The sequence below is a fragment of the Macaca fascicularis genome, chromosome 18 (assembly GCF_037993035.2).
Source record: "Macaca fascicularis isolate 582-1 chromosome 18, T2T-MFA8v1.1".
Classification (NCBI taxonomy): Eukaryota; Metazoa; Chordata; class Mammalia; order Primates; family Cercopithecidae; genus Macaca; species Macaca fascicularis.
The window spans coordinates 3,998,658-4,013,502 of NC_088392.1; the positions used below are offsets into that span (position 1 = coordinate 3,998,658).

General features: G+C 44.3%; 1 non-coding gene across 1 annotated transcript; it reads left to right on the forward strand.

The window, feature by feature from the left end:
* Nucleotides 1-3,284: 3,284 nt before the first annotated feature.
* On the forward strand, nucleotides 3,285-3,389 carry LOC123570094 (U6 spliceosomal RNA). Its single transcript, XR_006694104.1, has one exon. It is a non-coding gene; the product is annotated as a U6 spliceosomal RNA (small nuclear RNA).
* The last annotated feature ends 11,456 nt before the right edge of the window (nucleotides 3,390-14,845 follow it).

The window sequence follows — 14,845 nt, forward strand, 5'->3', positions numbered from 1 at the left end:
AACATGATGTGGGTGGTGCCTACTTACACTGAAAGATTCGGATGGGGTTTTCAGAGTGCCCGCTTCACTGTCTTCCTTCACCCAGCCCGCCTCCTCTTCCATGACTCTGATGCCACTTTCCTCTTGCGCCCTCTGGTGTCTGTCTGCTTTTCTGCTCCCCCTATTTCTACCTGAGGACTTTTCTGTGCCTTTCATTCATCCTCCATCTGTGTGCTCCATGGCACTGACTTCAAAGCCCCTGATGGCACCGAAACTCAGTGGTGTGAATGAAGACTGCAGTGCTACTGGGGATGTATTCTCCATTTGTACCTAAAGAGCTATGTCAAAACCTAAACTGTAGGACTGACGGATAATGATAATCTGTCTAAGGCAAAAACATAAGTTTAACTGCCTATCCTAATATAACAGGAAACTAAACTATTTATATTGAACTGAATTCTCCTACATTTACAGTCAGATACCTGCACCTTCCTGGACAGGCAAGAGACACTCCCAAACCACGCTGTATCCTAGTATATAATACTTTCGGCCAACCTACATCATTTTCAGAATACGAATGCTTCAAGTGGCATATTAGACATTAATAATTTGAGCAATGAAATTAACTGATACAGAATATATAGGTAAATAATAAAAGAAGTAATTAAAATCTTTGTTCCATCTGTTCATATTAGCTATACACGTTCTCAAGTCCCAAAGAAAAGATATTATTTAAAAGCAATTTTTAAAAATATTTAAAAATTAGCACCCTATAGTTCTCATTTAATAAGTTAAATGGGTAATTAATTGGTGTTTTATTTCAATAGAAGCTTATTTCAAAAAGCTTTCCACAGAGTTATTTTGTGTAAAATGGTAATTATGCCCACAATTTTTTAAATGAAGCTTGCAGAAAGGGCTCATTTTGGCCATAAACATAATTTTCATTGATGTTTCCCTTAAAGACAAATGTTTCCTTCACTGAAATAGACTTTTGGAAATTGTTTAATTATTTTTACATTGGCAATTGAGTATCCTCCTTGAGTATCCTCATTAATTACTACATTGCCACTGGTACCTCAGAAGTATTTGGTGTTTTCTTAAGTTCTTTAAGCTCTTTATTTTATTTTATTTTTTTGAGACAGAGTCTTGCTCTGTCGCTCAGGCTGGAGTGCAGCAGCCTGATTTCAGCTCCCTGCAACCTCTGCCTCCCAGGTTCAAGTGATTCTCCTGCCTCAGTCTCCTGAGTAGCTGGGATTACTCACACCACCAAGCCTGGCTAATTTTGGTATTTTTAGTAGAGACAAGGTTTTTCCATGTTGCTCGGGATGGTCTCAAACTCCTGACCTCAAGTGACCTGCCTGCCTGGGACTAAGTTCTTTAAGCTCTTAATGTAGAGTCTGAAAAGAGGGTTTCAGTCTGGGATTAAGTGGCTATTTATTTATTTATTTATTTTTTGAGACGGAGTCTCCTGCCTCAGCCCCCCTAGTAGCTGGGACTACAGGCGCGCACCACCATGTCCAGCTAGTTTTTGTATTTTTAGTAGAGACAGGGTTTCGCCATGTTGGCCTGGCTGGTCTCGAACTCCCGACCTCAGGTGATCCGCCCACCTCGGCCTCCTAAAGTGCTGGGATAACACACGTGAGCCACCGCTCCCGGCCAAGAGCCAATTATTTAATATTCCTAACTTTTTAACATATCCTAAAATACAACTCGCCACCCACGTTCAGGCGTTCGGGCGTTCGCGGATGCTCTTTTGTTGGCTGCCCTCCTCTCTCCCGCTCTGCTCCAGCCCCGCCCCAGCCTCCGACCCTGGGGACCGCTGTCTGGCTGCCGAGGAAGCTGCGCCGCACCGGCCTCTGCCGCCACCTGGCGCCCGGCCGGGGCACGACGCCCTGGACCGCCTCCCTAATAACACGAGCCGCGCGCCCCCGTGGGCGCCCCTGCCCCTCGCGGCCGCGCGCCTCAGCGCCCCTTCCGTGGGCTGCAGGTCACACCCCCAATCCCACTGCCACGTGGACCCGGGTTCCCTCCGGGTTGAAAGCAGGGAACCTGCAAGCCTCACTCATCCTAAAAACGACCTTCATCCTGCTAGCCTCCAGGAGCCCCGCACCCTGCTCGCCCTGGTCCGGGCAAGGCACCCCATCCCGCCATCCCACACCCCAGAGCGGATCCAGGGCTAAATTCTCCCCGTAGCTCCGTCAGGGCCCTGAATGACGCCCGCACACTGGTGCGCACTTCCCCGGGGCCGGCCTGACTCCTACACCTGCAGCCCCTTCTTCGCCCAGGCCCTCAGCTGCTCTCAAAGCCAGTGTCAAGACTGCACCTGTCACGGTCCTGCGTGGTCCCCAGGCAGTCCGCGCCCAGACCCATCCTACTGGATCGCCCAGAGGCCTCAACGGAGGGCTGTGCTTTCTTTTTTTCTTTTTTTCTTTCTTTTTTAGGGGGGCAGGGGAGGCAGGGTGTTGAGCCTTGCTCTGTCGCCCAGGCTGGAGTGCTGTGGCGCGATCTCGGCTCACTGCAACCTCTGCCTCCCGGGTTCAAGCAGTTTCCTGCCTCAGCCTCCCGAGTAGCTGGGACTACAGGGCCCCCCCATCACACCCAGCTAATGTTTTTAGAGATGGGGTTTCATCGTGGTGGCTAGGCTGGTCTTGAACTCCTGACCTCAAGTTATCCTCCCGCCTCAACCTCCCTAAGTGCTGAGATTACAGGCATGAGCCACTGCTCTGGCCCTTAAAATCCACTTTTCATTGCACATCACAATACAATTGAGAAATGGTTTGTCGTTATGTAGAATAAGAGATGACACTTCAAAATGATGATTTTAAAAAATTTTTGCTCAGCTCATGAGGCACCAACTTATTGAGACTTTTTACCTTTCCAATTTGCTTCAAATGCCACACGACCATTGAATGGTCAACGCTGAGCTGTCAGCGACTTCTCCTGTAGCTGTAAGAGGATCAGCTTTGATGATTGCCGTCAATTGATCACTGTCAACTTCCGATGGCCGGCCTCTATTTGCAAAACTTCTCGAACCACCGCTGTGTGTGCCCTAGCAGTTCCTGGGCCAAACGCGTTGTTGGTGTTGCCAGTTGTCTCTTCTGCATTTTGACCTCAAATAAGAAAATTGCTCGAATTTGCTTTTTGTCTAACATTATTTCCATAGTCTAAAATAAACAGAAAATAAACAGCAAGTAATAAATCATTAGCAAAAAAACATAAAGCAATAAATGCCCATTAATGATGTATAACATCATGTTTAAGAACATATTCCAATATCAAACAGCAAATTCCAATAGTGCAAAAACCACAATTACTTTTGCATTCACCTAAAATTGGAACGACACAGAGAAGACTAGCATGGCCCCTAAAAAATAAATACATAAAAAGAAACTGCAGAAGGGATTATTTTATTTAGTTTAATTTGTTTTGTTTGTTTGTTTAGATCTACGTACTGGTCAGTTTTTCATCCTCACATTTTTGTGTGTCTGACCTTCATCTGGCATCATATTCCTTCTGCCTGATTTACAGGTATATTCTTTGCAAATTTTCTTAGTGAGGATGTCTAGTGGCAAACACTCATTTTGTTTACCTGAAAATGTCTTTATCTTACCCTAATTCTTTTTTTTTTTTTTTTAGACTAGATCTCACTCTGTTGCCCAAGTTGGAGTGCAGTGGCGCAATCATAGGTCATGGTATCCTCCATCTCCTGGGCTCAAATGATCCTCCCACCTCAGCCTCCTGAGTAGCTGGAACTACAGGCATGCACTGCCATGCCCAGCTAACATTTTAAAAATTTTATTAGAGACAAGGTCTCACTATGTTACCCAGGCTGGTCCTGAACTCTTGAGTTCAAGCTCCCTGACTCCCAAAGTGCTGGGATTACAGGCGTGAGCCATTGCACCCGTATTTTGCTCTCATTCTTTTTTTTTTTTTTTTTTTTTTTTTTTGAGATGGAGTTTCGCTCTTGTTGTCCAGGCTGGAGTGCAATATCTCAGCTCACCGCAGCCTCCGCCTCCTGGATTCAAGTGATTCTACTGCCTCAGCCTCCCAAGTACCTGGGATTACAGGCACGCACCACACGCCCGGCTAATTTTTTTTTGTACTTTTAGTAGAGATGGGGTTTCACCATGTTGGTCAGGCTGGTCTTGAACTCGTAACCTCAGGTGACCCACTCACCTTGACCTCCCAAAGTGCTAGGATTACAGGCATGAGCCACCCGCACCCGACGCTGTAAATATTAAAATACATCTTTTTTCTACTTATAGTATTTTAGGTACACAATTATTTTCTTTCAGCCCACTAACAATATTCCATTTTTAGCTCTGCCTCTGTTGTGGGTGATGAAAATAGATCTTTGTTCATTTGAACATCTCCATCTTCTTCGCTGGCTGCTTTGGAGGCTTCTCTTAGTTGTTGATGCTTGATAATTCATTATGGTGTGCCTAAGTGTGGATTCATTTATTCCATTTACTTATTCATTAGAAATTCTCAGGAATTATAATAATTATAATACATTATAATTATAATAAATATTTTTATTTATGTATATTTTATATATTTATATTTTTATATTTTTATATATTATTTTTATATAATTATAATTATAATAAATATAATAATTATTATTATCATCATCATTTTTGAGACAGAGTCTCACTCTGTTGTCCAGGCTGGAGTGCAGTGGCATGATCTTGGCTCACTGCAACCTCCACCTCCTGAGCTCAAGTGATTCTCCTGCCTCAGCCTCCCGAGTAGCTGGGATTACAGGTGCCCACCACTACGCCCAGCTAAATTTTGTATTTTAGTAGAGACGGGGTTTCACCATGTTGGTCAGACTGGTCTCGAACTCCTGACCTCAGGTAATCCACCTGCCTCCACCTCCCAAAGTGCTGGAATTACAGGCGACAGTCACTGCACTCGGCCTCTCAGGAATTATTTCTGAGGAATCATTCTTAGAAATATTTCTACAAATATAATCTTAGCCTTATTCTTTCTCTTTCCTCTGAAATTCCATCACCCATATGATAGGCCCTGTCATTGCATTCTCCAAGTTTCTTAACTTTTTTTTCATATTTTCTATCTCTTTTTCTCTCTATACTGCATTCTGGGTAATTTTATTTTTTTTTATTTATTTTTTTTTTTTGAGACGGAGTCTTGCTCTGTCACCCAGGCTGGAGTGCAGTGGCCGGATCTCAGCTCACTGCAAGCTCCGCCTCCCGGGTTTACGCCGTTCTCCTGCCTCAGCCTCCCGAGTAGCTGGGACTACAGGCGCCCGCCACCTCGCCCGGCTAGTTTTTTTGTATTTTTTTAGTAGAGACGGGGTTTCACCGTGTTAGCCGGGATCGTCTCTCGATCTCCTGGCCTCGTGATCCGCCCATCTCGGCCTCCCAAAGTGCTGGGATTACAGGCTTGAGCCACCGCGCCCGGCCTATTTTATTAGATTTATTTTGTACTTCACCAATTTTATCTTCATCTATGTCTTCCGTTAAACCTCTCCATTTGCTTTGATAATTTAATTATTTTTTGTCTTTGTAATTTGGTTCTTTTTCAAATGTGCTTGGTCAATATTTTTTGATTTTTTAATTCTAAAATTAACAAACATGCACAAAAAGTTGAAATAATAGTATAATGAACTGTTATTTATCAGTTGTTAATATTTTTGCTATATTTGTTTTATCTATTTTTCTATAGATTATTTTGCTAAAAGATTCAAAATAAGTTGCAGACATGACATTTGACTCCTAAGTACTTCAGTGGAAAAGAAGCTTCTAAGAATACTGGCATTTTTGGCCGGGCGCGGTGGCTCAAGCCTGTAATCCCAGCACTTTGGGAGGCCGAGATGGGCGGATCACGAGGTCAGGAGATCGAGACCATGCTGGCTAACACGGTGAAACCCCATCTCTACTAAAAAATACAAAAAATTAGCCGGGCGAGGTGGCGGGCGCCTGTAGTCCCAGCTACTCGGGAGGCTGAGGCAGGAGAATGGCGTGAACCCAGGAGGCGGAGCTTGCAGTGAGCTGAGATCCGGCCACTGCACTCCAGCCTGGGCGACAGAGCGAAACTCCGTCTCAAAAAAAAAAAAAAAAAAAGAATACTGGCATTTTTTCAAATCCAGAATTCCGTCATTATGCCTAAGTACCAATCATCTCCTAACATCATTTAATACCTACTCCGCATTCACATTTGCTTGATTGTCCCTAAAATGTCTTATTTTTCCAAGGATTTAATAAGGGTTCATGTCTTACATTTTTGTTATGCCTTATTTTAATAGCTTTTATGAGATATAATTGACCTATGTGAAACTGCACATATTAAAGGGTAGAGTTTGATAGGTTTTGACATGTGTGTAGATGTGAAACTTTCATTACAACCAATGAGTGAACATATCCTGTCACTCCTAAACATCTTCTTGTTCTCCTTTGTACTCTTTCTACTCCTTGCTCCCCAATTCCCAGGCAATTACTGATCTTTTTTCAGTCACTACCGATTAGATTTCATTTTCTAGCATTTTTAGTGAATGGAATTATACACTAAATCTCCTTTTCTGTTTGGCTTCTTTCGCTTTGAATAGTTATCTTCAGATTTATCCATGTTGTTGTATGAATTAATACTCGTTCCTTTGAACTGCAGATAGGGTGAAAGTCATACCTCAGTAAGATTGAGTTATCCAACCTATGAACACAGTACATCTCTCCATCTATTCAAGTTTCCTTTAATTTCTCCTAGTGATATCCTGCAATTTGCAATGTTCATATATTGTCCATATTTTGCAAAATACATCACTAAATGTTTCATATTTTTGATATTATGTTAAAATATATTGTTTATGTAGTTTCAAATTTATCGTTGTTTTTTAAAGATTGGCTCTGTATCCTGTAAGCTTACTAAACTCGTTTATAAATTGTTGTAGCTTTTTTGTTGATTCCAAAAGGATTTTTCAGCTAAAGAAATGTGTTTTCTGGCCAGGTGTGATGGCACATGCCTGTAATCCCAGTTACTTGGGAGGCTGAGCCAGGAGAATCGCTTGAACCCTGGAGGCAGAGGTTGCAGTGAGCTGAGATCACGTGCCACTGCACTCCAGCCTGGGCAAAACAGTGAGACTCCAGGAAAGAAGGAAGAAAGGAAGGAAGGAAGGAAGGAAGGAAGGAAGGAAGGAAGGAAGGAAGGAAGGAAGGAAGGAAGGTAGGAAGGGAGGGAGGGAGGGAGGGAGGGAGGGAGGGAGGGAAGAAAGAGAGAGAGAAAGAGAGGGAGGGAGGGAGGCAGGGAAGGAAGAAAGAAAGGAAGAAAGCAAGCTATTATCTAATAGCTTTCCTGCTATTAGAGAGAAAAATTAGTCTTTGACCATTAATTATTATGCTAGCTATAGTGGGTTTTTTTGTTTTTGTTTTTGTTTTATATAGAAGCCCTTTATCCTATTGAAGACATGCCCTTCCTTTCCTCCTAGTTTGTGAGTGTTTCATGCATGAATGCTGGATTGGATTTGCTAAAATTGTGTTAAGAACTTTTGCATTTATATTCATGAGGGCTCTCAGCCTGTCCTTTTGTTGTTGTCCTTTTTTTTTTTTTTTTTTTTTTGTGAGATGGAGTCTCGCTCTGTCACCCAGGCTGGAGTGCTGGGGCATGATCTCGGCTCACTGCAAGCTCCGCCTCCCGGGTTCATGCCATTCTCCTGCCTCAGCCTCCCGAGTAGCTGGGACTACAGGTGCCCGCCACCACGCCCGGCTAATTTTTTGTATTTTTAGTAGAGACGGGGTTTCACTGTGTTAGCCAGGATGGTCTTGATCTCCTGACCTTGTGATCTGCCCACCTCGGCCTCCCAAAGTGCTGGGATTACAGGCCTGAGCCACCGTGCCTGGCCTTGTTGTCTTTCTTGGAACATGTTTTTTGGGTCTTTGTATCAGGGCAACACTGGTCTCTGAATTGGGAAGTATTTCTCTCTCTACTCTTTTGGAACAGTTTAGTATTCGCACAGTTTTCAAGTCATAGAAACAATGTTTCGGCTTTTGGATTTGTTGGTGGTTTGTTCTCAGCTGCCAAGGATGAAACACCAGCAGATAGGGTACAAGCTATGCAAGGGTAATGAAGAAGGAAAAAGGTTTGGCATCGATCATTTGCTGCCAGACACTGTTACATGTTGTTGTTGTTGTTGTTGTTGTTGTTGTTGTTTATTGAGACAGAGTCTCACTCTGTTGTCCAGGATGGAGTGCAGTGGCACAATCTCAGTTCACTGCAACCTCTGCCTCCCAGGCTCAAGTGATTCTCCTGCCTCAGCCTCCCAAGTAGCTGGGACTACAGATATGCACCACCACGCCTGGCTAATTTTCGTGTTTTTAGTAGAGATGGAGTTTCACCATGTTGGCCAGGTTGGTCTTGAACTCCCGACCTGAAGCAATCTGCATGCCTCGGCCTCCCAAAGTGCTGGGATTACAGGTGTGAGCCACCGCGCCTGGCCTGTTACATGTTTAATCTCTTCTCATTGTCTCACAATTTCTTGAAGAGTGTAAGATGACTCATTTTACAAGTTTGTTCAGAGAGTTTAAATATTCGCCTAAAATGGCACAGTAAGTCTTGGAGTTGAGATGGAAAAGCAGACTCAAGGCCTCTAGAGGCCCTGCACTTTCTTACACCAGGTGAGCAGGGTGAAGAATATTCCTAGTAGTTCAGGAAACTGTGATCTGTAGATTTAATTTGAGTTCACTCTAAAGTTGTTTAATTTCACAGATTCCAAATTGAACTAAATCCTGACACTGGCCTGAAGTTTGCTGAATCAAGTTGAGCCTAAAGCTGCCTCCTAACATATTTTAAGTTCAGCCTAAAGGTTTCTCTGTCCATCTTGTGAACTATGTAGCAAGTGGAGATGTAAACAGACCACAGCCTACACCTGTTTTGGCCAATCAAATGTAGCCAACTGTTTGAACTGTGTTTTTTTGTTTTTAGACAGAGTTTCGCTCTTGTTGCCCAAGCTGGAGTGCAGTGGCGTGATCTCCGCTCACCCCAACCTCTGCCTCCCAGGTTCAAGCAACTCTGCTGCGTCAGCCTCCCAAGTAGCTGGGATTACAGGCACACGCCACCACGCCCAGCTAATTTTGTATTTTTAGTAGAGATAGGATTTCTCCATGTTGGTCAAGCTGGCCTTGAACTCGCAACCTCAGGTGATCCACTCACCTAGGGCTCCCAGAGATGTTCAGATCCACAGCCCAGTGCTTTTTTTCCGTATGATCTTTACCCACACCAGCTCTGATTCCAGTTTTTTGAGTTTATACCTGGATCCTGCACCACCCTTCTCCAGCCTCTGGTCCTTGACATCGTTTCTTTATTCATCTGCACCAAGGACTGAGGCAGAAGTAACCATCTGTTTGAACAATGTCTACATTCAGAACATACTAGAAGGTATAGCACACTTCTTACACGGATCAGCAATTCAGCGATGTTCTCTTTTCATTTTATTGCTTAGAGCTTCACGTTGGTGGGAAGCTCGTTTGGCCATAAAAAGAACTGCCGAGCACTGGTACACCATGACCCTGCAGGTTCCTGGGGAGAGGCAACACATCTTCTTTGGAGAGGACAGTTAAATATGTCCCCTCTGACACAACTACACAGACCCTTTTCCAAGCTCTGCAGCCATCCTCCCCACCTAGTGAAATAAAATGTAGTAGACTTCTGTTGTTTAATTGCACTTAATACACCTTTTTTTTCTTTCAACCACTTTGAACAAACTTATATATTGTCAATAAATCTTTTGAGTTTCCATTTCTATAAAACATTCTGGGAGAGTGTACAGTACAAACTTCAGTGACACAAACTACCATTTGGAAGTATGATCTATGTGTGTATTTCCACTTAAATAAGTAAGAACACGTAGTTCCATGGAAATGTTACCCTGTAGCAATTTTCCAGGCCTCCTAGCCTTCAGCCCTGACTAATGGCTTCAGTTCATTCTTCCAGAAAATTAAAGAAGCTGTTGTCATTCTATGGTGGATACAAAGTTAGATAATTTTTCTCCCGAAAAGATAAAACACATAAATATTCTTATATTTGGAGGCAGTAAAATCTCATCTGTTCGATTACTCCCAGAAATGAGAGGTTTACTGCAAGCTGAGCCTCCCTACCAGCCAACTAACTTCACCTGCCCAGGGAGACAGGAAGACGCAGCATGGACTATTTCCTTTCCACACACCCACTCCCCCCGATCACTTTACTTTCATTAATTTATTTACTTTAGAGACAAGATCTCATTCTGTTGTCCAGGCTGCAGTGCAGTGAAGTGACCATAGCTCACTGCAGCCTTGAACTTTAGGGCTCAAGCGATCCTCCCACCTCAGCCTCCCAAGTGTCGGGATTACATGCATAAGCCACCGTACCAGCCACCCATGCTTACTTTAAATTGCAGGAAGCAATTGCAGTCAATGTCTTTGGGAGTGACGGCTGCTCTGTGAAGCTTAAAAATTCCAACATATTTTCTTCCATAGATTCCTGAAAGATGCTGAGAGCCTTTCACTTCACAGAAAAACACAAGTGTCAAGCCGTGTGACCCCAGGAAAAATCACGTGACCTGTCTAGGTCTCAAATTGTAAAATGAGAAAGTTGAACTAGCTGCTTTCTGAGCTCATCACAAAGTTTAATATTCTATGACTTTTCTAGGATTGAACAATAAAACATCAAGCACTGTTTTTTTTTTTTAGAAAATATGTTAAATGATGGTTATAAGTCAATGGCCCTGGAACCCATCCATTTCTAGGGTTCAGAGTGTTCCTGTCTGCTCGTTTGATCACAGCCGGGAGAGCGCACTTGGCTATAATAAAAATAAAAACGTACTAATGATTCACGAGTATACTTACAGCCATCTTTCTTTATGCAGATCACTGATAGCATGGAACTGCCCCTTTCTGGGGAGGTAGGGTACACAGAGGGCAGCCACCTCTAAAGAGAAGACTGCTCTCCAAGCCGCTTCAATCCTCAACACAGCCAGCCTATTGCCGGCCAGTCTTCATCTGGAGCCCCAAGGTACATGGGAAAATAGGCACTGTTCCTCCCCGACCATCCCAGCCTTCTCCTCCTGTCCCTGCTGACCTCAGTCCCACCAGCCAGCATGCATGCTGAGTGTTGCTCTCCCCCCTACCATCCCAATCTTCTTCCCCATCACTCCCCACCTCAGCCCCTCCTACCAGCACGCATGCTGAGTGTGCTCTCCTCGCCCACCCCCAGACTGCTTGCCCCATCATCAAGACTCCCATGGCATCTTCAGATTCAAAACCTTCTCAGGGGCGTCCTCAATTCTCCTTAGCAGACTCAGGTCTCAGGTCACACCTGCACCTGCCGTGGGCTTCATCACAGACGCGTCTGCCCACCGTGGAGCCCTCCGGACTTCCTGGCAGCTACTCATGCCGCTTTGCCCCAGGTTTCCATGCAGCTGTGCCATGCCTGGGTTCTGCACCTCACACCCTGGGTGTTTCTCTGAAGCCGACTCTCTCAGCGTTCTCTCCTCAAGCTCCTGCGCTATCCTTCCCCTTCCCTGCGGGTGGGTGCTCCTCAAGCTTCCTGCCTGCCCAAGCCCCCCACTCCTCCTCTTGGGTGTGCTTCTGGGAGTGCATCTGTGGCTCCCCAAGTGCGCTTCCAGTCCTGAGCCCTCCAGTGCACCCCACACCTACATTTCCAAATACCCGGGGATCTGTGCAGCAAAGTCCTACCACCACACCACAGTCATCCTGTCACACCCAAACTCCCTGCTCCATCCAATCTGCCTCTCTTCTAGCGACCATCTTGCTTCCCTGGGTGGCACTCCTTGATTCCCTGGCGAATCTGTGTGATCAGTCAGCTGGCCTGGACCACTGTTGTGGGAAACTGAGGACTAGAGAGACTGATAGGGAGAACAGGAGGATTGTTTATTTAAGATACTCACCAGCTTAGTGGATTCATATCCAAAGAGCTGAGCATTGAACAAAGACTGAGCAGGGTTTTTATAAGCAAATTTACAGAAGCAAACAAAAGCAGTTAATCATATGGTAGGTCACATAATCTATAGCATAGCATAACTTAACTTGTGGCCTTGCATAGCTTGTAGCTTGTAACTGCATTGAAAGAAAAAGAAGAACTGGCTAAATACAGACATTTGTAAAACATAGTTATGCCTAAGAAGCCAGGGAAAGGAGTAGCAGTAAAGGAATTTGTCTTTTTCCCTTTTTTTTTCCCCTTCAACTTTGCCCTGGAAGAGGGTGGCGGTGGGGGTGGTGTCTGGAGCCCATTCCTTTGGCCTTGGTTTCTTAAACAGCATTATCCTATAACTGTCTTTGAAGTGAGCTTGCTAGGCAGAAGAAAACTTGTCCTTTTCTTTTTAACCCTTGCCTTACCTGTTACTTTTCTTGGAGTGAATAAACGCATATTTATTTTTAAATTTCTGCCTCACCGTGACATCACTGGCATAGTTGCCAGGCTCGGCTCGCCACCTCTTCCTGTCTGGTCCTGCTGCTGCAGCCTGGTGTGACACCTGCATCCTCTTGACCCCTGGCTTTTGTCACCTAGCGAACCTCTGCTTCCAGGCTCTCCTCTCACAGTCCTTCTGCTCTCCTGCCATCGGAGTCCTAGCTCTCACCTTTAAGCCTGACCTTTTCTCTCCTAAGCTAAAATATTATGATGGTTTGCCAGTTCCTGCACTAAGGATTTAAACACAGAACATGCGATACTTAAGATGTGCAAAATAGTAGAAGTCTTGCTATGGACACCTGCATGCCCAGCAGCACCTCCACGACATGAGGCTGGAGCCCTGTGTCCTCACAGCTGCTGCAGTGCCTAACTCCAGGGCCCCCGTCCAGTCCTGTTTGCTATGCCCAAGAGTTGTGCTGTGAAAGGAGGTCTGCCTATCACTCTCCCCTGTTTTCTTCCTCCTTCAGGGACATGATCCACAGACAGAGAGAGCTGGGAGTTTATCATTACCAGCCATTTCTTTATCCTTTGCTGCCTCTTATCTCTAAGCTACATATAGCACTGTTTTGCCTGCTTTATATAAGTGATATCATGTTGTACATATCTTTATGCATCATTTTTTACTTTCAATTTCTTTCTTTTCTTTCTTTCCTTTTCTCCTTTCTTTGTTTCTCTTTCTTTCTCCCTTTCTTTCTCTCTTTCTTCCTTCCTTCTTTTCTTTTTTTTTCTTTTATTTTTTGAGAGAGTCTCACTCTGTCGCCCAGGCTGGAGCGCAGTGGCACCATCTCGGCTCACTGTAATCTCTGCCTCCTGGATTCAAGCAATTCTTCTGACCTCAGGTGATCTGCCTGCCTTGCCCTCCCAAAGTGCTAGGATTACAGGCGTGAGACATCATGCCCAACCTCAATTTCTTTTTAATAGAGATAGGGTCTCACTCTGTTGCCCAGGCTGGAGTGCAGTGGTGCAGTCACCACTCACTGCAGCCTCCACCTCCCGGACTCATGGGATCCTCCCCCATCAGAGTCCTGAGTAGCCAGGACTACAGGTGTGCCCCGCCATGGCTGGCTAATTCACTTTCAATTTTGTTCATTTTCACTGCTATGTAGAATTCCATTGTATACTATATAATAATCTTCTCATCTATTCTCCCATAGATGGAATTTTTGTAATTTCTAATTTTTAAAAAAATTATAAATAATATTACTTTAGTTCATGTCACTGAAACTTTGGCCTGGGCAACAGAGCAAGACCCTGTCTCAAAAAAAAAATCACTTTAAACATTCTTGTGCATGTCTCTGTGTATATAAACGTCCTGGAATGTAAGAGTGGACATTGTAGGGTTTTAAATCATTTTCAACATGATTGAAATAATTTACTTTCTTGCCAGCAGTGCCTGAAAATTTCTGCTGTGCATCTTCATCTTCATTTGGTGTGATTAGACTTCCCAATATTTACTAAACTCTGGGCTTTTCAGTTTTGGGAATTTCTAAGGAGGTTAAACTTCTCTTCATTTTTCTTTCCTTCTCACTGATCTGCCTTCTTATTTTTCTCTATTTTAAAAATCAGGTGTATATATTTTAATCTAGCTATTGTTTTGTTTTGTTTTGTTTTGTTTTTTGAGACGGAGTCTTGCTCTGTAGCCCGGGCTGGAGTGCAGTGGCCGGATCTCAGCTCACTGCAAGCTCCGCCTCCCGGGTTTACGCCATTCTCCTGCCTCAGCCTCCCGAGTAGCTGGGACTACAGGCGCCGCCACCTCGCCCGGCTAGTTTTTTGTATTTTTAGTAGAGATGGGGTTTCACGGTGTTAGCCAGGATGGTCTCGATCCCCTGACCTCGTGATCCGCCCGTCTCGGCCTCCCAAAGTGCTGGGATTACAGGCTTGAGCCACCGCGCCCGGCCTAATCTAGCTATTGTAATGATATATTCGAGATACTAGTATTCTATCAGATAAATGTGTTATAAATATCTTTGCCATTCTGTGGCTAATTGAGCTTATTTTGTCACTTAATAGATTCAAGTTTTGAGTGTAATGTAATTTTTTTTTTTTTATGGAGCCTGGCTCTGTGGCCCAGGTTGGAGTGGCAGTGGCACGATATTGGTTCACTGCAACCTCTGCCTCCCAGGTTCAAGCAATTCTCCTGCCAACGTGCCCGGCTAATTTTTTGTAATAGACAATTTTGTTTTTACAGTTTTACATTTACAGAATATTTGAGCAGCTAATAAAGTTTTCATCCACACCCCCCCACACAACATTTCCCCTATTAATATTATCCTGCATTTGTGTGGTACCGTTATTTGTTACAATTTTTTTTTCGAGATGGAGTTTTTGCTCTGTTGCCCAGGCTAGAGTGCAATGGTGCAATCTTGGCTCACTGCAACCTCCACCTCCTGGATTCAAGCGATTCCCCTGCCTCAGCCTCCTGAGCAGTTGGGATTACAGGTGCCTT